The sequence below is a fragment of the Macrobrachium rosenbergii genome, chromosome 51 (assembly GCF_040412425.1).
Source record: "Macrobrachium rosenbergii isolate ZJJX-2024 chromosome 51, ASM4041242v1, whole genome shotgun sequence".
Taxonomy (NCBI): Eukaryota; Metazoa; Arthropoda; class Malacostraca; order Decapoda; family Palaemonidae; genus Macrobrachium; species Macrobrachium rosenbergii.
The window spans coordinates 57,357,883-57,385,382 of NC_089791.1; the positions used below are offsets into that span (position 1 = coordinate 57,357,883).

At 36.2% G+C, this 27,500-nt stretch overlaps 1 long non-coding RNA gene across 3 annotated transcripts in view; it reads right to left on the reverse strand.

Moving 5' to 3' along the window:
• LOC136833431 (uncharacterized) overlaps nt 1-27,500 on the reverse strand; it is a 272,704-nt gene that overhangs the window by 196,152 nt on the left and 49,052 nt on the right. Inside the window, exon 4 of one of the 3 annotated variants that reach the window (XR_010851467.1) lies at nt 6,024-6,379. The exons of the other annotated variants lie outside the window; for them this stretch is intronic. This is a non-coding gene — a long non-coding RNA (uncharacterized lncRNA). Of the gene's footprint in view, nt 1-6,023; nt 6,380-27,500 lie in introns of those variants that run through there. 3 annotated transcript variants of the gene reach the window in all.

The window sequence follows — 27,500 nt, forward strand, 5'->3', positions numbered from 1 at the left end:
GTGTTTGATCGACCATTTCTAGTAACCACCGATGCGAGCAGTATAGCTACTGGGGGAGTGATTTCTCAAGTTGACGATGCAGGAAATGAAAAACCGATTTGTTTTGCATCACGAGCATTAAAAGGGGCAGAGAAGAATTACAGTACCTTCAGTAGAGAGGCATTGGTGATTCTATGGATGCTGGAGAGACATCACTATTTTTTGCAGATCATCGCCCATTGAGAGATTTATTCAAGAAAGGGGGATTCAACCACTCGCCAGGCTTGTTGGATGGAGCTGCTGTTAGAGTTTGATATTATGGGAACTGAACATATAGCAGGAAAAACAAATACAGTAGCTGATACTCTCTCCAGGAGTGCCATAACAGGAGTTACAACCCGAACAGCAAAGAGAGAAGAACAACGACGAAAGAAACATTTGCCTGCCTCAGAGGCACTCTATGTGGGAAGCGGGAATAACTTGGTAACTCAAGGAGAGAGAGAAGAGGTGCGAATTAAACTAGCTGTGAGATCGAGGGGGGTTCAGCAAGTGGATGCCCTGGGAGTGAGAGAGAGTGTGTGATTGATTAGTGTGATTGGAGTGTGGAAGAGGTGATGAGGGGTCAGAAGTCCGAAACCTGGATTGAACAGATTAAAGCTTATGTAAGGGGTACAAGTAACTAGTTTCCCGATTTCCTAATGGTGCCCAAAGATGTGTTCTTCCTTGAAGGAGATATCTTATTTTGTAAATATGAGAAGAGACCCGGCGATATCCAATCTCGCGTCGTCCTTCCTCCCTCTTTGGTAAAGAAAGCCATCCACATGATGCATGTATGTCCCTATGCAGGACATATAGGTATAGAAAGATCCCTCAAGAGGACATGAGAATCCTTTTTTTGGGTGGGGATGAAAAAAGACATTGTAAATTCATCTCCCAGTGCCACATCTGTAATACCATGAAAACCCATAGACATACTATTCCGAAGGCTCGAATGTGGCCAGTGGAGTCAATCAAATTTGCCAGAGTACACATTGATGTTGTGGGACCCTTCCCCTGAGGGGACGGGCAATTCAGGTATGTGTGTGCAATGGTGGATGCATTCACACGGTATATGCACACGTATGCGATGGTGGATAAATCTGCAGTATCAGTTGCCAGAGCCTTGAGTTCATTCTTAGTGAAGTTCGGCTGTCCCCACACGTTAATCAATGACAGTGGACATGAATTTATTAATGAAGTAATAAAAAACCTAACAAAATTGTTGAGCGTAGAACATTTCATGATTGCGTCTTACTGGCCTTCAGCCAATTGGTTAGTTGAATCCCATAACAGAGAAGTAACAAACATTTTGAAATATTTAGTACCAGACAGTCCTAATCAGTCGATAGAGATGTTGCCAATGGTGGAACTTATGCTTGATACGGAGTATAATGGCTCTATAAGAGATACCCAGTATTTTTTAGTGCATGGACAGGACCCTTCACTGCCACATACTGTGATCATGGACCCTAGAACTTTACCGTTATTTAGTGTCTAACAATACCAGGTGATGTTCTGTAACCTGACCCAAAGAGTGTTTCAGACAACGCAGACGCTTTTGTTGAAGGCCAATGAAAAATTTCAAACAAAATGTGATCAGCGATTCTGCACGCAAACATCTAAGATACAAACAGAAGACAGAATCTATCTGAAAAGGCTGCAACAGAGGAAACAAACTCAACCCCACCTATTTAGAACTGTATCTTGTGAAAGAAATTAAAAATGACACCGCAGTGATCCAGCATATTAAAACCGGTGTCCAAGGCAAGTACCACTTATCACACATGCATCCCATCAAAGATGTCTTGATGTGGCACCTGAATAAGCCAGTACCCCCTTTTCTGGGACTGCCTGGCTATCTGGGGGAAGAGAGTGAAAATGATGTGCAAGCATGTCTGGGGATCATTGATAGTGCACCCAATGTGCATACAGACGGTTACAAATATTGGTGTCATGCTCTGTTGTGAAAAGAAATCATCATAAACTTGTCTATGTACTTGCATTCCATGATCTTTTATTTCATTTTTTGTGGTCGATTTTATTCATGTCTATTTGATGTTATTTACAGTATTCCTTTTATTTAATTTCTGTGATTTTTACAAAATTATTTTGTCTTGATGACTGACAGTAATCTGGTTTTTGGCTTGTTTTGATTATTTGAACTGCAGCTTATTGCAATTCAATTCTAAGAAAATTGTGTGTGTTAATGTGTGGAGCTAAAAATTATTACTCCATTGATCCTATATAATTCTCTTTTTTTATAAAAAAAATCATAGCAATGTGATGCGTGGAATTCATAGCACTGTAAATTGCCAATTGTAAACACGCAATTTGACCCTGGCTTGCTAAGTTTTAGTTTTTTCTGCATGAATTATTGATAACACATGTCGGGCGGTATGGTACTCAAATATCAGTGCATAAATAGCAGAGAAACTAGCTAAAAAAAATAGTTTTGTGAGTCCACGAGACGCAGAACTTTTAGGGGGGAGTGGTGAACTGATTTAGACAGAAATTCATGTTTGATACTTAACAGAAAATCTGCTAGTTGTTTGTACATCTTTATGATCAGAGAGTAAAGCCCCGTACACACTATGCATCATGATGCACGCAGTGTTGAACAGATGTGTTGAAAAACCACTTCTTCAACACAAAGCCGCATCACCAACGTGTTGATGGGCCGGAGCCATTTCAAAAGCCTGCGAAGTGATGCAGTTGGAGTGGTAGGACGTCGGAGTGGTAGGACGTCGGAGTGGTAGGACATCTGTTCAGCACGTCCGCTCAGCTCCAGCGCCGATGGCTCAATCACATTTTATTGAATTGCATTTTTATTCTGAGATCCATTTGCCCATTAACCTTATCTGCATTTACTTTCTTTCGGGAGTTATTTTTCCTGCTGAAGTCCTTACTCCCTTTCTCCTAATTTTCCTTACGAGACTTCTCTTTCTTTCTCTCATCTTCCTCCTGAGGACCTGATCTATCCTCCTGTATTCCTGCACAGTCTTCCAGTCTGTCTTGCAATTTCTTTTTCCACTAAGTTTCTCATTCTCTCTTTTCACCACTCTTATTCCCTCTTCCTAAACCTAAAGTCACTCACTGCCAACTGACTTTATCTTGAAAAAAGAAGTTAGTAAGAAGCTCATTTTCTCTCTCAAAAGTATATTTTGTAAATATTTTTCCTTGAAAATCGTTTTCTAATGAATTCCCTTTCCAAACATATTTCTACAGGTTCTCATCTCATGTACCCCAACAGCTCTGCCTTCCCAATATTCCATCTCTTTCTCATTTACCTGTTTGTGCACTGGCATGCTCTAAAAACCTGCAATGCATAGATTCAAACTCTTCAAGAAACTCTTGTACTCTAATTCTCTTTCAATCCTGGCCCACACACATTCTCTATCAGAACTTTCCCTTTTGCCAGACTCAACCTCACCCAATACAATCTTCATACTAACACATATGTACTCTTAATCCCTGCCCAGAGTTTCATTGATTCCACAATCAATACAACTTCCCAAGCTGTACACTTCAGCTATCCTCAACACACTGACCCTTTGTCCTTACCATTCCCGCACAAAATGCCTTTTTTTAACTCTATCTCACTCAGTGCCAAACCAGGCAGCTTCCCTTCTTAAACCCATCAGCTATCATACATTCCTTATCTTCTACACCACAGTAATATACACTTAAACCAGGAAGAAGCATAGAAATACACAATGTGGGGTTACAAACCCTGTACCACGGCTGTTTTATGACTTTCACACTGTGCAGAGTAGTGAGAATGTTATTATTTTCTTGCCATTTAAGAGAACTGAGAATCTGACCCTATTCGTCTCTTGTGGAGAACCTCATCTGTCATTTACAGGCACTTATTTTCACCACATCTATCTCGCGAGAACAAGTGAGCAGTGTTGCAGTACAGTTTGTCTGCTAGTAATTTTATTTAACTCCACTACTGCATCATGTGGCTGATACATGATGCATAGTGTGTATGGGGCTTTACGAACAAATACTACTGATTCATCGAACGCCATACGATCGCTACGGGTTTGGAGTGGGCAATTCAAATGAGTGCCATGCACAGAGGACCCTTATTGGTTCCTTTCAATTATAAGAGACCAATCAGCTGAGGTTTATAACCTAAGCAAGTTCAGTTTGAAAAGTTAATGATCAGTAAGGGTTTAGTGGTTGACAGGTTGGGGCATGTCTATAAGACAGTGATCGGACCGTGTCATCTGAGAGTACTTTCTGACTATAATTGCATAATTAAGTAGCGTAATATTAGCGACAGGACCCTGTGTAACTATTAAGGAAAATGCACATGTTAACTGTACAAGCAAATGAATAACATGAAACCCATTTATTACCCACCTAGTCCCAACAAAGAAAGAATGTGCTGTTACAGTAAGGGAATTTACCTCTTCGGACACAGAAATATTATCCATATTTCAGTTAAAACGCAACAGGTGATCGTTCTTGCAGCTCTATCGTTAAGCAATTGAGTACATTAACACTATTCCTCTTCCAAACAATGATATGATCAGGTTCCAAGGCTTGCCTGAGTATTACTTATACTTGACCTCTCCCCAATTCCTACTTACTGCAAGGGGAATATCTCCTGCAATCTCACCAGACAATAATGGTTATAATTCATATACTAGACTTCATACAGGAAATATGGTTACACCAGGATCTCTAGTCAGTGGCTGAGGAAGGGGGAAAATGGAAATAGAAGTACAGTGGAAGAAATACCGGCAGTTGGAGAATACTTGTCAATTTCAGACTTACTGTTCATGTAAGCTGCTTGCGCACTGCAACGGACGCCCAGTATTCTGGAACAACGTCGATTCACTTAGTAAATAAAAGACGGAAAAGGGACAAAGGACAAAATTATCAGGGGCACGGATGTGCACACTGTGCCCTGGAAGATGGTTAGGTTCTCTCTGCCTTTCTTGGGTCAGATTGGGCTGCTGTGTTCTCATGACCAACGTTCCCTTCATAGCCTCTGTCAGTCTGAAAAAATGACAAAAACATTGCCGATTCATAGAACAGAGAAAAGGAATGCTTAAGAACACCCTCACTAGACCTGGTGACCTGGTGAAAACCCTTCCTGTGGGGTAGGTCTCTAATACTGACTTATAAGCTGTTAGGAACTGTAAATTTTGAAACACAGCCTAGCCCACTTCTCTGCATTTTCCCAGAAAGTTCTTCTGGTCTTTGTTAGGAGTATATTAATACTAAAATAATGCAGGGAGATCGAACAGCAGAATATTTTATACATATATATATATATATATATATATATATATATATATATATATATATATATATATATATATATACATACATACATACATACATACATACATACATACATACATACATACATACATACATACATACATACATACATGAGCCTAACCTCACCTGACTACTTAGTTAAACTCATGGAAAGAAGTAAAGTAACAGTAAATTAAATGGTTTCCAAAAGAAATGCAAGACTTCACTAATTAGGTTTTCTTACAAGGATCAGAAGGATATTGCAAAGGGAGATCCTCACTAGCTCCTTGACACTGATATTATATTACTCACAAAAGAAAGGGTGCCATTATCAAAGATTTTGTGATCTATGGTAAAATTTCTTAACTCTAGAATTAATTGTTTCTGCAATAGAAATCACTGTGGGGGAACCTCTCAAGATGAGTAAATGTACAGATTTCGGCCACATAGGCAAATAAGTCTTCAGGAATGAACCTTGATGTGATCTTCCACGTCAGGAATTCAGGAATTAGCACCATGGGTGAACAGGTAGATACACAGCATCAAATGCCTATTCTGCAAGACAAACTTACTGTCACTATGATGCAAAGAAAACACTTTCTCGGTCACTTAGGGAATGCTGAAGGCTGAGAGGGAGGAATATGCAATAGCAAAGGCTTAGAAATGTTTATGTTACTTGAAATGAAAATGTTAGCACTTCACTTACTTTCTCAGAACTCCAAGGGGCAGAAATATAAAAAAAAATGAAAATTATAGTGGAAGGCTGGGCATCATGACAACTCCAAAATCCAGACTATACCTTTCCCATAGGATGCGCTGCATTGATATATAGGCCAGACTTTACAATAATGCAAGGAACTTGGTGGGACTATGTGCAGGACAAAGGTTTTACTGGGTCAGAAAGTCAGAGACTGACTCGGCAAGGACTCTCTTCTGATGCTGGCTTGTAACAAACTTCCTGTGTGACCCATGGTCAGGTCCTTATATAGTTTCTGGTCCAGCCCCCAAGTCTTGTCCTGTATGTGGCGTTTGTCTGTTAACTTGCCAACTTCCATGTTTTTTGGTGGCATCGACAGGAGTGGTGCTGGAACAAGGCAAAGAATGAGAGCACCCAAGGGAAATAAAAGTTAGACAAAAGCGGGATTTAAGGCTTAGAGGGGAAGGGCACAGTTTTGCTCTGAAAGCACCAAGAATTTAGCGAGTGCTAATGTCAGGGTTGTTTTGGTTCTGGGTGGTCGTGGCTTTGACTCACCATTTGTACTTTACATGTTTCTTCGGTTAAGTGAGTGAAGCTTCACATGCTCTTGCAGACAGCAATTGCACGTTACAATATATATTCTAATGATGTGACTTTGTAATATATATGTTTTCTGTAATTTTGTTATGTTTGTTATGTGTTATGATTGTTGAAATATCAAATCTCAGATCTTAAAAGGGTTAGTTTAATTGTGTGATTTTAGAGATAAAATACATTTTGCTGTTAGAGTCATGTTTACACGGCTGGTAGGCTGTGGTGTACTCAGGTGTTAGCCAGGGGTTCTCCGGTCGCGAAAGGAAGTCCCCAATCCATTTAGCTGTCATCAAAAGGGAGATGAGGTGACAGGTCTAGATAATATTTGCTGACTGAGGCGAGGGTAAGATCCCCTTTTGAGAAGGTTTGTTTCCCAATTCACTTAAACTGTCATTAAGAGATATGGGATGACAGGTTTGGGTAACAATGGTAGGCTGATTGTTTGAACAAGTGTTAAGTCAGGAAATCCCCTGTCAACTAAAAAGATATGTGACGACAGGCTAAAGAGCCCTCTTTGACCCAGGGGGAAAAATCTCTTCCCAGGGGAAAATTCCCTTGTGATTTTTTCCTTCTCCAAGGAAAATTCACGGGCCTGTTTCCCAAAAATGCCTTAGTGGCAACATAGATTTCTTTTAAAGTAGAATCTGGGAGGCTTTCATTGTTGTAAGAGACCCTGTAGGAATTAGCTGGTTGGTCTCTCTCTCACTCTTATCCCTCTCTTCCTTCAAAAGAGAGTAAAATTTATAACAAATTTTTGTGGTCACCAATAATAATATTCCCTTTTTGAGATCTGATCATAGGAAAAGTGTATTATAAGTGTAACAGGCACCTCATAGAAAGTGTTTTTGTGAATTTTACAAAGATTCTCACAAGCTTGTGTAAGGCAAAGTGGATTTTTACTAATTATTACCATGGTATGATAAGATGTATTAGGGAGATTTTGCCTTAGTGAAATTATTGTTGATAAATGTTTTGTGCATTTGTTTGTGTGTTCTTGTGTTTGCAATTTCTTAGCTTTGCCCAATTTTTGTGTTGGTGATTTAACATTTATTTACATAGCATTTTAAATATTTTTGATACTTAAAACATTGCATACTTGATTTGATTTTCATTTGTTAAGATTTCCTTTTCAAGTCTAGAGTAATTCTTAATAGTGTAAATTTTGCTTGGTTAATGTAATTTCTTGATAAATTAAAGTTTTGTGAACTAACCTTGTTTAAGAATTAATTAAATCTTGTGTTGTTTTCAAGTAATGGTAAATTTTTCATATTGTGAATTCTAATTATAAATTTTGAAGTTAAAAATAAATTTTTGTATTTAAAGTTCTTAAACACAGTGTTTTATTTGTTGACCTCCAGTGAATAGGGTTATTTGTGCGTACATAAGGCAAAGTGATAAACATGTTTTGTTCCCCTTAGTTTTGCTGAAGTGAATTAAGACAGGGAAACAATTATAGTTGTTTGATGGAGTGATGCCCTTTTTCTCTAGTATATTTCTTGCTTAATTCCTAATACCTCACACATATCTTGATAAACTTAGTTTGATTTTTCAAGTGATAAGTAATAAGGGGTCACTGTTACCTTTAGAGTGCTCAGTCGTAATTTTATTGTTATGAGAGTTCAGGTATCTGGCTGAAGTGAGGTAAATTTTTGGATTTTGTGATTAGTTGTGTGATAACCAGGTACTTGGTACACATCGGGACAATATATATATATATATATATATATATATATATATATATATATATGTGTGTGTGTGTGTGTGTGTGTGTGTGTGTGTGTGTGTGTGTGTGTGTGTGTGTGTGTAAATTTTGCAAATTTCGGTGAATTCTATGGCTTTTTGATTGTTGATCAACTTATTAGTTTGACAATACTTCTTGAATCTTCTTCGTTCTTCCAAGTTCAGTTGATGGACAAAAAAAAAACTATTAACTCTGTTCCATTTACCAAATCACAACACCACAGCTGTATATTTACATATATACATACATACAGACATATATATATATATATATATATATATATATATATATATATATATATATATATATATATATATATATATATATATATATATATACAGTATATGTATATGCAATATATATGTATATTTAATGTGTATTTATGTCTGTGTGTGCGTGTGTTTATATAAACAAAGAAATATATAAAGGGCTAGTTATGATATTTGTATTAAGAGTTTCACCACATAAGATGCTGTTTGGACATAAATGTAGAGATCCTATGTAAATTCCTAACGAACAATTATTTAATAAATAGTAAATGAAGTAGGAATTGTAAAATGTTTGAATTATCTTAACAGTCATTCTAAAATTAGATAATTAGCCTCATCATATATATTTGGAATAGCACAAAAAACACTTGTGTAAGGAAATTCAGAGTAGGTGAGCAAGTGTTGTTTATATTTCAGCACCCAGTGTGTCTCTCAAACGTAAATATCATCCATACATTCAGGAATGTATTGAAAATAATAATCTCATAATAAATACTGCAAATCGCGCAAACTTAAATCAATTGCTTCATGTTGAGTTTCTCAAGAAATATCTTGCTTAAAAAATACCCTTTGCTCTTCCCATTGCATTGCACTGTACATCAGACTCCAGTGTATCTAGGTATATCAAAGTGGTTAAAAATCCTAAGTACCCTGAGAAGTAAATGAACTGCCATCACTCTTGCCCTCTTCAACGGACGCGAATAACTAGGAATTACTGCACAAAATCTCAAAATATTTTCAGTATCCCAGTGTCAGAGCTCTTAACCGCAGAAACAACTGATTGACCTAACTGAGTGTATTGATGTAACTGGACTTTGGTGTATTGATGTAACTGGACTTTGGTGCATTGATAAGTATGATACTGAATTGGTTCCAGACACCAGATCTATTAAAACATTTCTATGGAGTAAAACAAGGGAAGGTAATGAAAGGTGAACTGGTATACTTATAACAGGATGGTCTGGCATCACCTGTTTTAGTTCCAAAATAAAAGGTATACAGACTGTCAATGAAACCATTAAAGACAGCTGTCCCCTACCAAGAATTGAGTACATAACTGATGCTACTGGTAAAGCTAAGTTTTTGACACAAAATATGTTAAAAAGTTATCGTAATACGCACCGTGCTAAAGAAGCAAGACTAATCTCTTCCCATGTTACCCCTTTTGGTTTGTTTGAGTCTATGAGATTCCCTTTTGGCTTGTGTAATGCTTAAGCCAAATTTCAGAAAGACCAAGAAGATACGTATGCATACCATGATGACTTTCTCATTGTATCTGATACCTGCGAAGAACATCTATGTATATTAAGTGCCTTATTTGAATGATTATAGAAAGCTGGCCTTACTGACAACTTGGCAGACTTCATGTGAAGTATCTTTGTCATGTTATAGGTTCAGGAAAGACTTTACCAAAAATGGAGAACATAACATCAATGAGCCCTATCCTTTTACCTAAAGACATGAAAAACTTATTAAGGTTCTGAGGTATGACATCTTATTACAAGTGGTGCAAATATCGTCACCAAGAAAATCAGATGTTAAATCTCAAAAATTCTGACTTTAGACAATGATGTAGGGTCATAATGTGCCTTACTTTTTTCCAAAAAACAGCCAAGTTGCTGTTTGCATCTGCAGAATAAGTATTTCAAAGTTTCAAAAGAACAAATAAATGTGAAACAGCCGCTGTGTTTTAACTCACACTCTTACAAGGACTTTTTCTTGCTTTAGATTCTTGAAGGCTATACGAACACTTTTGTTCTCTCCCATAACACCATTAATTTTCAAGAGGTTTATTCTAGATAAGACGACGTTTATAAATTAGAGATTTATCTTTGAACAGGCAATCAAATTTTACTGTAATTTGAAACCAAGGGCAAGGGTGGCACGTTTTCTCTTTTAATGATAATTAACTAAATGTTACAAGTGTATACAGAAAATACAATTGGGAACAAGGTGGGTCCCAAGTAATTGCAATTCGTCTTCTAATTTTATAGGATGGTTTTTGGGCCATACAAAAAGTTAAGTATATCTTAGTTTAACCAGAGCACTGAGCTGATTAACAGCTCTCCTAGGGCTGGCTCGAAGGATTAGATTTATTTTACGTCGCTAAGAACCAACTGGTTACCTAGCAACGGGACCTACAGCTTATTGTGGAATCCGAACCACATTATGACGAGAAATGAATTTCTGTCACCAGAAATAGATTCCTCTAATTCTTCATTAACCAATCGGAGAGTCCAGCGCTGGGCCAACAGCGTGCTAGCCGAAAGCCCTACCCACCCCTCCAATGAAGAACTACATACAGGAGGGCTTACTTTGGTAACGGGTGTTTTAACTTGTTCACCTCTGTAAGACATAATTATCTGTGTATGGCTGCTGCAAAACGATGGTGCCCCAGTCACAGGTGTTTTTTATAAAAATTTTCTTCCTGAATGACGATGATGCAGTTCTGTAGTGGGCAAGTAGAATTCTACTATGTCCGCATAAATTACATTTGGTTATCCACCATTGTATTTTATTTGAGGAAGATTCTTGGGGGCAGACCTCGATGCTAACCCCTTGTGTGGTGCTTCTGTAAGGAACAATACCTGATACCCGAACCGATGCGGCAAGTGAATTTTTAAGGATTCGTTCGTTCCTCTCGTCCCTGCAGTCCCTGCCTGTCAAAAAGTAACAAAGGGGGTTTGCCCCTTCTGTCCCTTGGAGGGATTAGGTAATGTAAAAAGTGTCAGTCACTTCCCTAGACAATGCACTAAACTTGCTCTGTTCCAGTAAACAACGGACTACGAAATCGGAAGCGAAGAATTCTACTTAAAGAAATCAGATCTGGGAGATTGGACAAAGGTGCTCAAGAATGAGAATGTGTGATGTCTGGTGGATAAGTGTGTTTGGTGAGAATTGATAAACAGGCAGTTATACAGCTGAGGTGAGATACCAATGGGGAATAAGCATGATTAAATACAAATGGAGGTAGGCATCTGTGAAAGGAAAAATGAAAATGGGACAAGACATAGGTGTTTTGTCACAAAATAGAAAGTTCTGCAAGAACTATAATACTATAGCCTGCTCTTTCATACAACCCAAAAGCACTAAAAGACTTTCACTTGGACCAAAACTTATCAACTGACCTTTGAACAACTTTGGAATATTTCATTTTCTAAACCAGGAATAACTATGCCTGAGCCATCCAAACCTTTCATCTTACAGTTAGAGGACTGTTACTGAAATTAGTGCTGCCCCGTTGCTAGAAGACCGGGGTATAAAAATACTCCATCCTGTGTCATATCATTCTTGCAAACTAAAACCTCACCAGCATTCCTGCTCAATATCCGAAAAAGAACGACTTGGTGTAATCCTGACTTTGCAGATTTTTTTTTTTTTACATCAAACTCGTCAGCATTCGCTTACACAGACCTGTACCATAACTTTCCTTGTCAAAGCCAGACTGAATGACCAAACAATTCTAAGAATTTTTACCTTGTGTTCTGTTATCTAAAAGGCACTGAAAATAACTTTCAAGGCGTTCTCTCAAGAGTTTACAGTTCGAGGACTTACTTCTACCTGTGATGTCCTAAAGCGTAGTTCCCCATTGCCCCATAAGTCATCTCTTTAGTGTCAGTGAGGATGGATACGATGAGAAAGTCTCGCTTAACTATTATCTCATCATCATCATTGTATTCAACACAATTGGCTGTATATTCATAATACTCCTTGTACTAATAGCGTCATCTACCATCCACATTCTACAACATATAAGAATTTTCACTGTAATGTTTTATACTTGCATTAGCAAATATTTCCCCTACTCAAATTTGATTTGCAAGCACTGAACTAGGAGACAAGTTGCTCTCAGGTATATGTACTCGTCTTGTAAAATCACCCTCTCAAATTCTGCAGTCAGTATTTGTTAATTTGCATGTTATTAATTGGGAGACTGATCCACACATTTAATATGATTTATTTCGTTACCCACGGTGAATATAGTTTATTTTTATGCTATATTTTTTAAAATATTTGTAATATATATGTTATAGTCTATTTTTCACAATATATACAAGTCAAAAGAAGCTAGGCTATACGCTCTGCATGTGAAATCTAACAATTACTCTTACTGTTACTTTTATATCCAATACCCAGACGCACACATATAGCTATATATCAACAGACAAATAAATAAAAAACAAAGCAAATTATATATATTTACATATATATATATATATATATATATATATATATATATATATATATATATATATATATATATATATATATATACATATATATATATATATGTAAATATATATAATTTGCTTTGTTTTTTATTTATTTGTCTGTTGATATATAGCTATATGTGTGCGTCTGGGTATTGATATAAAAGTAACAGTAAGAGTAATTGTTAGATTTCACATGCAGAGCGTATAGCCTAGCTTCTTTTGACTTGTATATATTGTGAAAAAAATAGACTATAACATATATATTACAAATATTTTTAAAAAATATAACATAAAAATAAACTAATATATATATATATATATATATATATATATATATATATATATATATGTATATATATGTATGTATGTATGTATGTATATATATATACATATATATGTATATATATATATATATATATATATATATATATATCTTCTTCTTCTTTTTTCTTTTACGTGCTTTTATATATATATATATATATATATATATATATATATATGCGCAGGTATAGCGTCCGAGATATGTTTGTTATACATAGTGGCTTTGTTTTGTGTGTATTTATAAATCCATTTTGCTTTTTAAGCAAACCTATATGATACATATATATATACGGATATATATATATATATATATATATATATATATATATATATATATATATATATATATATATATATATATATATATATATATATATATATATATATATATATATATATATATATATATATTGTCACAATGTGTATATATAATATACCTTGTTATTACATAAATAATCACAGATTTCAAAATATACTTCACTTCAGCCAGATACCTGAACTCTCATAACAAAAAGATTTATGAATGAGTACTCTAAAGGTAACAGCAATCCCTTAAAAAGCTTTATTAATCACATGAAAAATCAAACTAAGTATATCAAAAGAATTGAGAGGTATCATCAGTTAAAAAAGAAGTATACTAGAATAAAAGGGCATCACTCCATCAAACAACTTTAACTGTTTCCCTGGTCTTAATTCACTTCAGCAAAATTAAAGGAACAAAACATATTTATCACTTTGCCTTATGCACACAATTAATCCTGTTCACTGGTGGTCAATAAATGAACCTGTCTTTTAAAAATTTTAAATTCAAATATTTATTGTCAAATTCAAAATTTATAACCGGAATTCACAATCTTAAAAATTTACTATTACTTGAAAACAACACAAAATTTAATTAATTCTTGAATTAAATTATTAAACAATATTAAATCACAAAACTTTAATTTATCAAGAAATTAAATCAATCAAACAAAATTTAAACTATCAATAATTATTCAAGATTTGAAAAGAAAATCTTAGAAAATGAAAATTTAATCACGTACGCAATGTTAAATTATCAAGAAATATTTAAAATTGCTAAGTAAATAAATGTTAAATCATCAACAAAAATTAAGAGATTGCAAACACAAGAACACACAAAAATACACAAAAGATTTATCAATAATAATTTCACTTCACAAAAATTTTTGTAACACACCTTATTATACCATGGTAATAATAAGTAAAATTCACTTTACTTTACACAAGCTTGTGAAAACCTTTGTAAGATCCCTTTGCAGCTGCTGCTTTAATTTCACAAAACACTTTTTATATGGCACCTTCCAAATGTATACACTTTCCTTATACTCAGACCTCAAAAGCTATATTTAATACCAGTGACCACAAATATACTAAGTTAAAAATGAGATACAGAGAGTGAGTGACTCTCTTTTTAAGAATGAGAGAGAGAGAGAGGGAACCAAACTGATCAGTCTCAGAAATAAGAATGAATAGCTTTAATCTGAGGATTCCAGTGGCACATGAAATATATGATGTCATTAAGGCATTTTGGGTACAAAACAAAAGAGAAAAGTTCTAGAAGCAGGGGGTTGACATCATTAGGGCATTTTGGGTGCGAGATACAAAAGCAACACGTTTTGAACGCCATCGGGACAATACATGACGTAATCGATCATGAGGACTTACTCTCAAAATTGCGTACGTGACCAGAGCCATGAAATCTTAAACATGATCAAACAGATGGCAATTGTTATTCAAAACAAAACGAAAACCTGAGTTGGTTTTCAGAAATGAGCAGAGATTGTATTCCCAAACTGTCATCGCGTTATCTTTTGCGATGACAGCTGAAGTGAAACAAACTCCTCGATGGGACACACGTGTGCTTTTGAGATCTGACACTACAATACATATGACATTTCAATAATTATTACCATTACACACAATACATGATAAATAGAAGAGTAAGTATATCAAAATTTTAGGATGATATACATATTACAAGGCAACTTCATGAAAATATACATATATATATCAATTATATATATAAATGTATATGTATGTATGTATATATATACATATATATACATATATATATATATATATATATATATATATATATATATATATATATATATATATATGTATATATATACATATATAAATATTTATATATACATATATATATCATATAAATATATATTTAAATATTATTATAGTTATCAAGAAGTCTTAGCATGGTGGCCATTCAGCTTTCCTTAGTTTACCCTTGAATGTATCAAAAGTAATTGCTGAAAGCCGGCCCATAGTTGTCTTAAGCTGTTGTGAGTAATTCGTCGCTGCACAGGTGACCCAATTGACCTAGTCACCAACACATCAACATTATCAACATCCCAATCTGTCCCCCTTTTTACCTGGGACAATCATTCAGAAGCCACGGTAAATAAAGTCGAGGATGAGAGGTTGACTGTCACTCCCTTAAGCAGCTTAGTTCAACTAAGCTGCTTAAAACAACCTTTCTAAAGGCAGATAAGCTGGCTGAATTGTCTCTCCGCAGGACACCTGGGAAGATGCAAACAGATGGCCGGGACACCTGGCAAATGACATCTTTTGCACACGGTCACCAGACTCGGCCAATCTTTGCAATTGGTCACGACCCTAGGCCGAGGCCTTAAAAGGAGAGGACAGGAGACATCTCGTTAGTCAGTCACGGGGCAGTTGGTGGGCAGTATGCAGTTGGGCCGTTAGCAGTTAGCCATACACGCAGGCGAGTGATACAAGACGCTGAGAGGTCACCCTCCACCCTGCCACCCTGATGTCCACACCAGACTCCTGACATGAACCCAGTACTACAGTCATCCTCGAAAGGACCTACCCAGGAACCTGAGTATGATGTCAAGTGTGTGAACACCTGCCGTCATTCTACGCCAGAGCACCGCTAACCCCCCTTTAAGGTAAATTACGAGTGGAGGCCTTTTCAGTCACGACGGTTTGCCATTTTGAAGTGTTACCGAGTGCCAGAGTTGTTTTCTCTTCCTTATGTCATTTGTTCAGTTATTCCTTGAGTCCTTGGCACCCTCAGTGCAGACTCGAGTCATATTCTGTGTTATATTTTTCCTTTACTGGCGTGTAATGTGTAAATCTCTCTTGCAGAGGGACCTATTCGCAGTGGACTCATCTTGGACTGTGCCTTGCCCTTATTCAAGACTCCAGTAGGAGGATCTTTAGGCGTTGCAAGCCCTTTAACAATTCAATTACCCATTTTCCCTTCTAATGCTTTTCTTCTGTAAATATAATTCCTTAATTTATCCCAAGTGTTTACATACCATTTCCTTATGAAGTAGAGCCTTCAGCTCCTAAAATCATCCCTTGCTCTTGTTTTTTTACGATTTCCCTTTACGCAAGTCAGGACTCCAAGACCAAATAAACAAAGTTTTCGTTGCCGGCCTGTAAAAATCTCTAGAAATCATATAACCCCAGGGAAATACGTAAAAATATGTATAAAAATACAAATATAAATATATTTTCATGACGATGCCTTGTAACATGTATATCATGCAATATTTTGATAAATTTACTCTTTTATTTATCGTGTATTATGTATAATAATAATAATTATTGAAAATTATAACAGATCTCAAAAGAACTAATGATTTAAATAACTTAATAGCGTAATTTAGAATTGATAATACAGTTTTAATAGCAACATAGTAAATGAACACGTGTGTGTACAGCGACGACTTGTTTCACTTCAATTGTCATTAGTTCAGGTAAGAAAGCGCGCTTTGTTTTGGGTTACGCGATGACAGTTTGGAATAACAATTGCTGATTTGTTCAGGAAATCAACTCAGTTTTTCATCTTTTTTATAAAACACATCAATCCTAATTAGCCAATTGCAGTATGTTTCAACCGTGTAAAGATTTCTATAAAAGCCTTGTCCCATACAAAAAGAATATGAGTGATTTCACAAAGTTATATACATGGTTCTGATCACGTATGCCCCTTTGAGAAAAAGAGTAACATGTCCCGATTGCGTTCTAAACGTTTTGCTGGGAGTGATGTCACCTTCCTGCTTCTAGAACTTTTCTCTTGTGTTTCGTACCCAAAATGCCTTCATGACGTCATGTGACTGTTGAATTTTTACTGGAATCCCAAAAATCTATTCTTTCTGATTTCCGAGACCAATCAGTTTGGTTCCCTCTCTCTCTCTCTCTCTGTCATTCTTAAAAAGATATTACTTTTAACGTAGTATATTTGTGGTCAATGTTATTAGCATTAACTTTTGAGATCTGAATTTAGTAAAATTATTTAATTTGTAATGGCACCTGGTAAAAAAGTGTGTTCAGTGAAATTAGCGCAGCTGCAAAGGGATTTTACAGAGATTTTCACAAGTTTGTGTAAGGTAACATGAATTTTACTTATTAGTACCATGGTATAAGAAGTCAGGGAAATTTTGCCATAGTGAAATTATTACTGATGAATCTTTTGTGTATTTTTGTGTGTTCTTGTCTTTGCAATCTCTTCATATTTTCATATATTTTTTTTATGTTCGTGATGTAACATTTATTTATGTAGCATTTTAAATATTTCTTGGTAATTTAGCATTGCCTACTTGATTTAATTTTCATATATTAAAGTTTTCTTTTCAAATCTTGAGTAGTTCTTGAGAGTTTAAAATTTTCTTGTTTAATTTAAATTCCTGATAAATTAAGGTTTTTGTGAATAAGTTTTGTCCCATAATTTAATTTAGGAATTAATTACGTTTCGTGTTATTTTCAAGCAGATTGTGAATTCTAATAAAAAATTTTGAATTTAAAAATAAATTTTTGTATTTGATATTTTTAGAAAAACAGTGTTTCATTTATTGACCACCAGTGAATAGGATTAATTGTGTGTGCATAAGGCAAAGTGATAAACATGTTTTGTTCTTTTAGTTTTGCTAAAGTGAGTTAAGACCAGGGAAACAGTTAAAGTTATTTGATGGAGTGATGCCCTTTTACTCTAGAACAGTTCTAGTTTAATTGTTGATACCTCACACATTCTGATAAACTGAGTTTGATTTTTTCAAATGATTAATAGTTTTCTAAGGGATCACTATTACCTTTAGAGTACTCAGTCATAATTCCTATTGTTATGAGAGTTCAGGCATCTGGCTGAAGTGGGGTAAATTTTTGGATTTTGAGATTAGTTGTGTAATAACCAGGTACTTGGTACACATTGTGACAATATTATTTGGTGCCTAGACCTGGGAACAAAACAAAATATCACTCTGGTTTATGGTTTATACTGGTGGTGTTGGGGATATATTTTGATAGGAGAGTGACCACATAGTTATTTTTTGCTTTATATTGTGAACTATTTAGTAGAGTAACTTGGAGAAAATGGAATCTGTTCGATGTTCAGAAGTTTTTAGCAGTCCTTCCATCCAAGAGTTATCTTAATCCAACCTGACTAAGGCACAGTGGGCTGCTTTAGCAGTGGCATGTGGGGGTAATGTGTCTAGTGGTATGATTAAGGCACAAATCAAATGTATTGCAATCCAAGGACTCTGGTAAAATAGATGAAGAGTTAGGAGAGGCACAAGAGTTGTTGAATGCAGCTGAGGCACAATTTATAAATAAACATGAGCAAAAGACAGAGAAAAGTGATTCAGAAGCAGAGCTTAGATTTATAGAAGCAGAAGAAAATTTGATTACGCTGAAGATGCAGGCTGAAAGAGAGAAAATACAGGCTGAAAGAGAAAGAGAAAATAGAGAGACAAGAGAGAGAAAAGAAAGAGAAGAAGAAAAAGCAGTTAGCAGAAGAAAGGGACAGAGCAAAAGAAGAAAGAGAAAAAGCAAGAGAGGAAAGAGAAAGAGCAAGGAAAAAAGATTATGAAAGAGATGAAATTGATAGAAACCTGCTCCAAGTTACCTGTAACACCATCTAACCCTACTCAAGGTCATTCAGACCCTGTATTAGATGTAGTAAGAGTGCAGAAGTTAATTCCAAAGTTTGCAGAAGAAGCTCCAGATGAGTTTTTTGATCACTTTGAAAAAGTGGCTTCAGGTATGGGATGGCCAGAAGATATTAATGGTCAGCCTTGTTACAGAGTGTTCTTATTGGTAAAGGAAGAAATGCCTATTTAGCCCTATCAGCTGATCAGTGTAAAGAGTACAAGGTACTCAAACACAATGTGCTACAAGTTTACCAGATGACCCCTGAATATTATAATGAAAGATTCAGATCTTTGAGAAAGGATGACAAGATGACTTTCTTGGATTATGCCTACAAAGTAAGATGTTTTAAATGATGGTTGGAGGCTGCTAAAGTTAAATCTATGGCCGAAATTGAGGAGTTAGTAGTCCTAGAGCAATATCTTAGAAGAATTCCTGAACACATAACAGTCTATTTAAGAGAGAGAGAGAGAGGTTAAGAAACTTGACAAAGCTGCTACATTGAGTGAGGATTATAATATCATTTGTAGTAAAAGAAATTATAATGTCAGGTACCAGAACCAACAACGCACAGGTTTCAGGTCTCATCCAAATTTCAGGAACATTACAACTGGAAATCCTTCTAGTGGCTATGCCAATACAAGCCAGGCAATACCCCTCAGCAATTGAATGTTAAATCCTCATCATCCAGTCTGTTCTCAAGACAGATACAGAAAACTAATGTTGTCTGCTACAAGTGTGGAAGAGTAGGACACAACAGTCGAGACTGTTATCAGACACAATAGCAGACCAAACCAGTTGGTCAAGTGGTTAAAGGCAACCAGGTGAGGCAGACTATGAAGAGTAGTGTGGGGAAGACTGAGACAGTCGGGAAGACTGAGACAGTCAGGAAGACTGAGACTAAACAAGCAGAGTGTTTAGCAACCAGTGGAAATGTAACTGAAAGCAGTGAGTGGCTGAGCAGCTTGGAGGCTTTTAAGCCATATATCTATTAAGGTACTCTGACAACTCAATGAGGGAGTGTGCAGGTACCAGTCAAGGTATTACGTGATATGGGGAGTAACCATAGTGTGGTAGTTCGTGGTGCTCCCCACAGTTGGAGAAGGATCTCACTGGAGATTCAGTTGTTTTGAAGGGTATAGGAGAAGAGGTAACTCCTATATGCTGCTTGCACCTGTCCTGTGAATTGGTGACAGGGAATGTTGATTTTGCTGTAAAGGACTCACTAGCTGTTGAAGGTGTACATGTTTTACAAGGTAATGAAGTTGGTGGTGTACCATTTGTTCCTTGTCCTATAGTGACAGACAAACCGTTAGTCCTACGGTAGATTTAGAGGAGAAAAACCCCCACCTGTTTCCAAGTTGTGTAACTACCAGGAGTATGAAGAGAACTATGCCTGCATGTGAAGAAACTGAGGATTTACCTGCAACAGAAGGATGAAGCGAAGGATCTTTGAGCTTAGAAGAGCTGTTCCAGGAAAGTGAAGTTTCCCTTAGTGTTAGTATTGAAGAGATTTCCCAAGAAGAAGAGGATCCTGTTGTTATTGAAGAGTCTCTGAGTAGTCAAAGTGTTCCTGAAGATAGTAGTGAAACTACATTAGCAGAGTTAGCAGATATGGAGAGTTCAGCCCTTGAATTTGGTCAAGTGACTAGAGTAGGGTTCAGCAACCTATGGCACACGTGCCAGACTTGGCACTTGGAGTGCTTGTCTATGGCACGGCCTTTGATTCGAAGGAGCAAAGAAAAAAATCCTAAAAAAATACTGATTTGTGTATTGTGCATCATTACTTTTAACTTTATGGTTTATTTACTTTATGATTTATTTATCTATCTATCTATATATATATATATATATATATATATATATATATATATATATATATATATATATATATATATATATCTATATATTTATTTATTTATTTATTTATTTATTTATTTATTTATTTATTTATTTATCTGTCTATCTTTTCTTTCCTATGATTCATTGAATTAAAACGAAAATGTTTCGTACCCATGCTGAGGAGTACGTGAGTGCAACGAGATGTAGACGAGTATGAGACCTGTCGGTACCGGTGTGCTCCCACCAGCCATCCGCATCAGTCACAAAGCGCTGTTGTTTCAGTGACTCTTTAGCCGCTGTACATAATATTCTTTCTAGTTAATTGTCACCATGGCTACTGCGAAAAAAGTCAAGCTTGATGTCCGATCATTTCAGTTATCATGGACAAATGACTTTGGATTTATACAGCAGAATGATCGTGCTGTGTGTGCTCTCTGCTGCGAGAATGTCGTGTGCCGCACACCGAATGTTAAACCACACTTTGAAACAAAAAACGAGAAGACTTTCAAGGATATTGTTGACAAGGCTGAGGCGATTAAGAAAGCAGTATCCCGCTATGAGAAACAAAGTAATGTGTTCAAAAACTTGAGTGTTAGCAAAAACAATGAAACTGAAGCCAGTTACAAACTACCTCTGTGTATTGCTAAGCATGGAAAGCCTTTTACTGATGGAGATTTTATAAAAGCAGCTTTCCTAGAGTGCTCTGAGGTGTTATTTGATGGTTTATCAAACAAACACGTTATCATCTCAAGGATAAAAGACATGCCTGTCTCAGCTAGAACCGTGAAGAGACGTATTTCTGAAATGGCTGATAATGTAAGTCAGCAGCAAACGGTTGCTTTAACAAGTACACCTGTGTTCAGTGTGGCCCTGGATGAAAGCGTGGATATCAATGGCATTCGCCGCTTGGCTGTTTTTGCCAGGTATTGTGACACAGAGGCACACGAGGAGCTGTGTTATCTTAAACCTATGTATGGCACCACCAAGGGAGAAGACATACTGAAGGCATTCACTGACCATTTTGAGAACAGAGGTGTAGACATAGGAAAGATTTTTGCAGTTACAACAGATGGTGCTCCCGCTATGGTAGGAAAAAACAAGGGTTTTACTAAGATGGTTGAGGATAAAATTGGGCACCCCATTCTGAAATTGCACTGCATAGTTCATCAAGAAAATTTATGTGCCAAGATCTCGAGCTCCGATTTCAGCAAGGTGATAACTACTGTTACAAAAGTAGTAAATTTTCTTGTTGCACGCTCTTCTCTTATGCACAGGCAGTTTCAAGCTTTCCTTGAAGAGGTGGACAGTGTGTACAAAGATATACCCTTGCACTGCAGTGTTAGGTGGTTAAGCTGTGGGAAGGTATTGGAGAGATTTGTGGAATGCTTTGATGAAATCCAAATTTTATCAGAAAAAGGCCAAGACTATCCTGAGCTGGAGGACAGAGATTGGATTGTGAAACTTGTTTCTCTCAGACGTCACCAAACATCTAAATGACCTCAATCTTCTCTTGCAAGGTGCAGGAAAAACGGTGATGGATTTGTATGATACTTGGAAGGCATTTGTTGCAAAGCTTGCAGTTTACTCAACAGATATCAAAACTGGTTCTTTCTGTTATTTCAAAACTTGAAGAACTTATCTGCAATTCATCCTGTCAACACTACTAATCTTCAGTTGTACATGCAAGAATTAGAGTCTGAGTTCTCAATCAGATTTCAAGATTTCCAACACATGGGCCCAGTGTTTTCATTTTTAATCAAACCAGACACCTTTAAATACAGTGACTTGGATGTGACTCTCTTTGAGTGGATGGAAACTGATGAGTTGGCAATGCAGTTAATTGACTTTAAGGCCTCATCATTGTGGTCAGCTAAATTTAAAGATCTTCGAGAAATACGGGAAACTAGTAAAAATGATCATGCAGCCTCCATTTTAAGGTCCTGGACATCACTGCCTGATAAATTCAATTGCATGAAGAAAGTAGCTTTTGCACTGCTATCAGCATATGGATCGACATATCAATGTGAGCAGATATTTTCACACATGAAGCACATCCTCAGCCCCCATCGCAGCAGGCTTACAACGGATCACTCTGAGGGTTGTGTGAAACTCAAGGTGTCCAAATATTCACGTGAAATTTCAACTTTGCCCTCTGGGAAGCAAGGGAAGGATCGCATTGATATGGTGGGGTATAAACTTGAAATATAAGATATTTTTGTTACAAAGAATACTAAATGCAACAAAATTATTACATTTATGTTATGCATGTTCAGGAAAATACATTATAATTAAAATCATACTGTACAATTATGATTTTAATTTTCCTATATAGTGCTAAAAAAAATAACAACTGGCACACAAGGTAGTAAAAGAAATGGTATTAATTATCAACCGGCACAGTGTGTTCAAAAGGTTGCCGACCCCTGGACTAGAGAGAAGCTAATGGAACTGCACAAGAGGGATACAACGTTGGCTGATCTGTTCTTCAGAGTTGTTGATCAAGAAGAGATGCAACAAACTCCTACCTGTTATTATCTAAAGGAAGGATTGCTAATGAGGAAGCATCGACCTGCAGATATACCAGGAAATGCTGAATGGGGTAAATATCATCAAATTTTGATTCCATGTCCGTTGAGGAAGCAAGTGGTAGCAGTAGCGTACAAGTGTGGACATACGGGAATCAGGAAGACTGATGAGAAGATTATGAAGTATTTTTTCTGGCCTGGACTTCACAAGGATGTTAGCAGTTTTTGCAGAGAGTGTCACACATGCCAGATAGCTGGAAAACCGAATGAAACCATTCAGAAAGCACCCCTACAACCCGTAGAGGTTAGAGGAGAACCCTTTAGTAAGGTGATTATAGATGTGGTTGGGCCGCTTCCAAAAACGAAGAAAGGAAATGAATTTCTGTTTACATTAATATGTCCAGTAACAAGGTATCCTGAGACGATTCCTGTAAGAAGTATAAGTGCAAAGGTAATTGCTGAGAAGTTGGTAGAGTTTTTCTCCAAGTTTGGAATACCAGAAATTGTGCAAAGTGATAGAGGAACAAACTTTACTTCAAAATTGTTCCAGGAAGTGAACTTGTTAGGAGTAAAACAACAGTTATCAACTGCTTATCATCCAGAGACTCAAAGAGCCTTGGAAAGGTTCCACCAGACACTGAAAAGTATGTTAACAAAGTACTAATGAATCAGGAAAAGAATGGGATGCTGGTTTACCCTTGATGCTATTTGAAGTTAGGAATGCTTATCAAGAAAGTATGAGATGTTCACCAAATGAAATGATTTTTGGTCGAGACGTTAGAGGTCCATTGAAGATTCTTGCAGAGAAGTGGGAAGAAAATCAAGAGGAAATCCAAGGAGAATATGTGAAGAACTTGAGGAAAAGGTTAAGAGAAATTAGAACATTCTCTTTAGAAAATTTCAAAATAAGTCAAGAGAAAATGAAAAGGAAATATGATGCTCGGACTAAGCTAAGAAGTTTTAGTGTTGGACAGCAAGTTCTAGTGTTCTTACCAGTGAAAAGATTTCCCTTTACCAATAAGTTTCAAGGTCCTTATAGGATAATAGAGAAGTTAAGTGATCGAACTTATGTGATTGAAACACCAGGGAGAAGGAAACAACAGAGGAAAATACATGTGAATCTTTTGAAACCTTACTTCTCAAGAGACTAGAACTGAAACAGTGTCAATGGCCCAAACAACTTCATCTACAGAGAACGATGATAGCTACGAATTGGGAGCTGAAAACAAGATGAACAATTCTTCAACACTGGAAAATTTGGAGGATAAAATAAAACATCTGAGTGTTGAGCAAAGCAGTGAATTAAGTGAAATAATTCAAAGTTTCCCAGAAATTTTTGCAGATGTGCCTAGGTGTACAGATTTGACAAAGCATGAGAGAAAGATCAGAGAAGATGGAAAAGCTTTTAAACAGAGAGCCTACTGCGTATCACCTTTTCATCGAGATGTTTTGAAAAATGAAGTTGAATATTTATTGCAGCATGGATTAGCAGAACCCAGTTCGAGTCATTACAGTTCTTATTGTGTAGTTAGTGAAGAAACCAGATGGCTCATTTAGGATGTGTAATGATTATAGGAAACTGAATTCCATCAGTGTGGCTGACAATTATCCCTTGCCTCTTATTATTCAGTTACTAGATAATATTGGGCAAGCTAAATAGATAGACTTGTTGAAAGGGTATTATCAAATTCCCTTAGATGAGGATACTAAGTTGCTGTCAGCTTTCATTACTCCTTTTGGACTGTATCAATACACTGTTTTGCTGTTTGGTCTGATGAATGCACCTGCAACGTTCCAACGAGTGATGGATCAACTGATAGGATCAATAGAAGGAGTGGGTGTATACCTTGATGACATTGTGATTTATTCTTATATACATGGGAAGAACACATGAAGATTTTAAGGAAAGTGTTCAAGAAACTATGGGAAGCAGGACTAACGATCAACTTGCAGAAAAGTGAGTTTGGAAAGGCAACTGTTCAATATTTGGGATTTGAAGTTGGAAAAGGCCTTCTCGCTCCTGTTGATGCTAATGTAGAAGGTATTCATATGGCTACCCTCCCCCCTACTAATAGGAAACAGCTACAAAGATTTTTGGGCATGGCTGGATTTTATCGCCAATTCTGTACAAATTTCTCAGTCGTACTAGCTCCCTTAACTGACTTAACCAGTCTGAAAACAAAGTTTGTTTGGACTCCAGAATGTCAAAAATCATTTGAGAAGGTTAAAGCCATTATAACTTCAAAACCAGTGCTTCAAGCTCCAGACATCAATAAAAAGTTTGTGATGCAAGTTAATGCATCTGATTGTGGAGTTGGAGCTGTTCTACTTCAAGAAGATAACAGCCATATTATGCATCCCGTATGTTTCATGTCTTCAAAGTTGAAAAAGCATCAGAAAAGTTATTCTACAATGGAAAAAGAGACACTAGCATTAATCACAGCATTGAAAAAGTTTGAAGTCTATGTGAACCAACCTAGAAATGAAGAAATTTTAGTGTTGTCTGACCACAACCCTATTTCATTCATCAATAAGATGAAGAACAATAACCAAAGGTTGACCAGTTGGTCTTTATGCCTGCAACCGTATAACGTAAAAGTGAAACATGTTTCAGGAAAAGATAATGTCATTGCAGATTATTTGTCCCATAGTGAATCATTGGATTCAAACCCGGGGTAATTAATCTTCTGGGGGGAGGAATCTAATAATGTGGCCTTGTGATATATATATTTCCTGTAATTTTGATATGTTTATGCTTATATTTGTCATGTGTTGTGTGTAGTAGTAATGATTGCTGAAATACCAAGTATCAGATCTCAAAAGACTTTAGAATTAAAAATACATTTTTGCTGTTAGGGTGATGTTTACTCAGGTGTCCAGCCAGGGTATTTTACCTTTTGAAGGGTCGTCTCCTTATCCACTTGAACTGTCATCGAAAGAGATATGGGATGACAGGTTTAGATAACACTGGCTGGGCCAAAAGGCTGTTGTTTGAACAAGTGTTCGGTCAGGAAATCCCCTGTCAACTTAAGACATGTGGTGACAGGTCTCTATAGCCCTTTTGACCCAGGGGAAAAATCCCTTGTAGTTTCCCCTTCTTCGGGGAAAATTCCCCGGCCAGTTTCCTAAAATGCCCTAGTGGCAACATAGGTTTCTTCTTATAGTAGAAACTGGGAGGCTGTGCATTAGCCTATGAGAGACCATTTGAGTTAGTCAGGTTCTCTCTCTCTCTCTCTTACCCTCTCTTTCTTCAAAAGAGAAGTAATTTTAACATAATACATATTTGTGGTCACTAGTAATAATATTCCCTATAGAGATCTGATCATAAGAAAAAGTGTATTAGAAGTGTAACTGCGCCTCATAAAAAGTGTGTTTTTGTGAATTTTACAAAGGTGTGCACATGCTTGTGTAAGGTAAAGTGGATTTTACTTATTATTACCATGGTATAATAAGGTGAGTTAGGGAAATTTTTCCTTAGTTACATTATTGCTGATAAACATTTTGTGCATTTTTTGTGTGTTCTTGTGTTTGCAATTTCTTAATTTTGCCCAATTTTTGTGTTAGTGATTTAACATTTATTTACCTAGCATTTTACATATTTTTGATGCTTTAGTATTGCATACTTGATTTGATTTTCATTTATTAAGATTTCCTATTCAAATCTTGAGTTATTCTTAATAGTTTAAATTCTGCTTGGTTTACGTAATTTCTTGATACATTAAAGTTTTGTGAATTAATTTTGTTTACGAATTAATTAAATCTTGTGTTGTTTTCAAGTAATTGTAAATTTTTCAGATTGTGAATTCTAATTATAAATTTTGAAGTTAAAAATAAATTTTTGCATTTAGAATTTTCAAACACAGTGTTTCAATTATTGACCACCAGTGAATAGGATTAATTGTGTGTGCATAAGGCAAAGTGACAAAAATGTTTTGTTCCCTTTAGTTTTGCTGAAGTGAATTAAGACCAGGGAAGCAGTTATAGTTGTTTGATGGAGTGATGCCCTTTTTCTCTAGTAATTTTCTTGTTTACTTATTAATACCTCACACATATCTTGATAAACTTAGT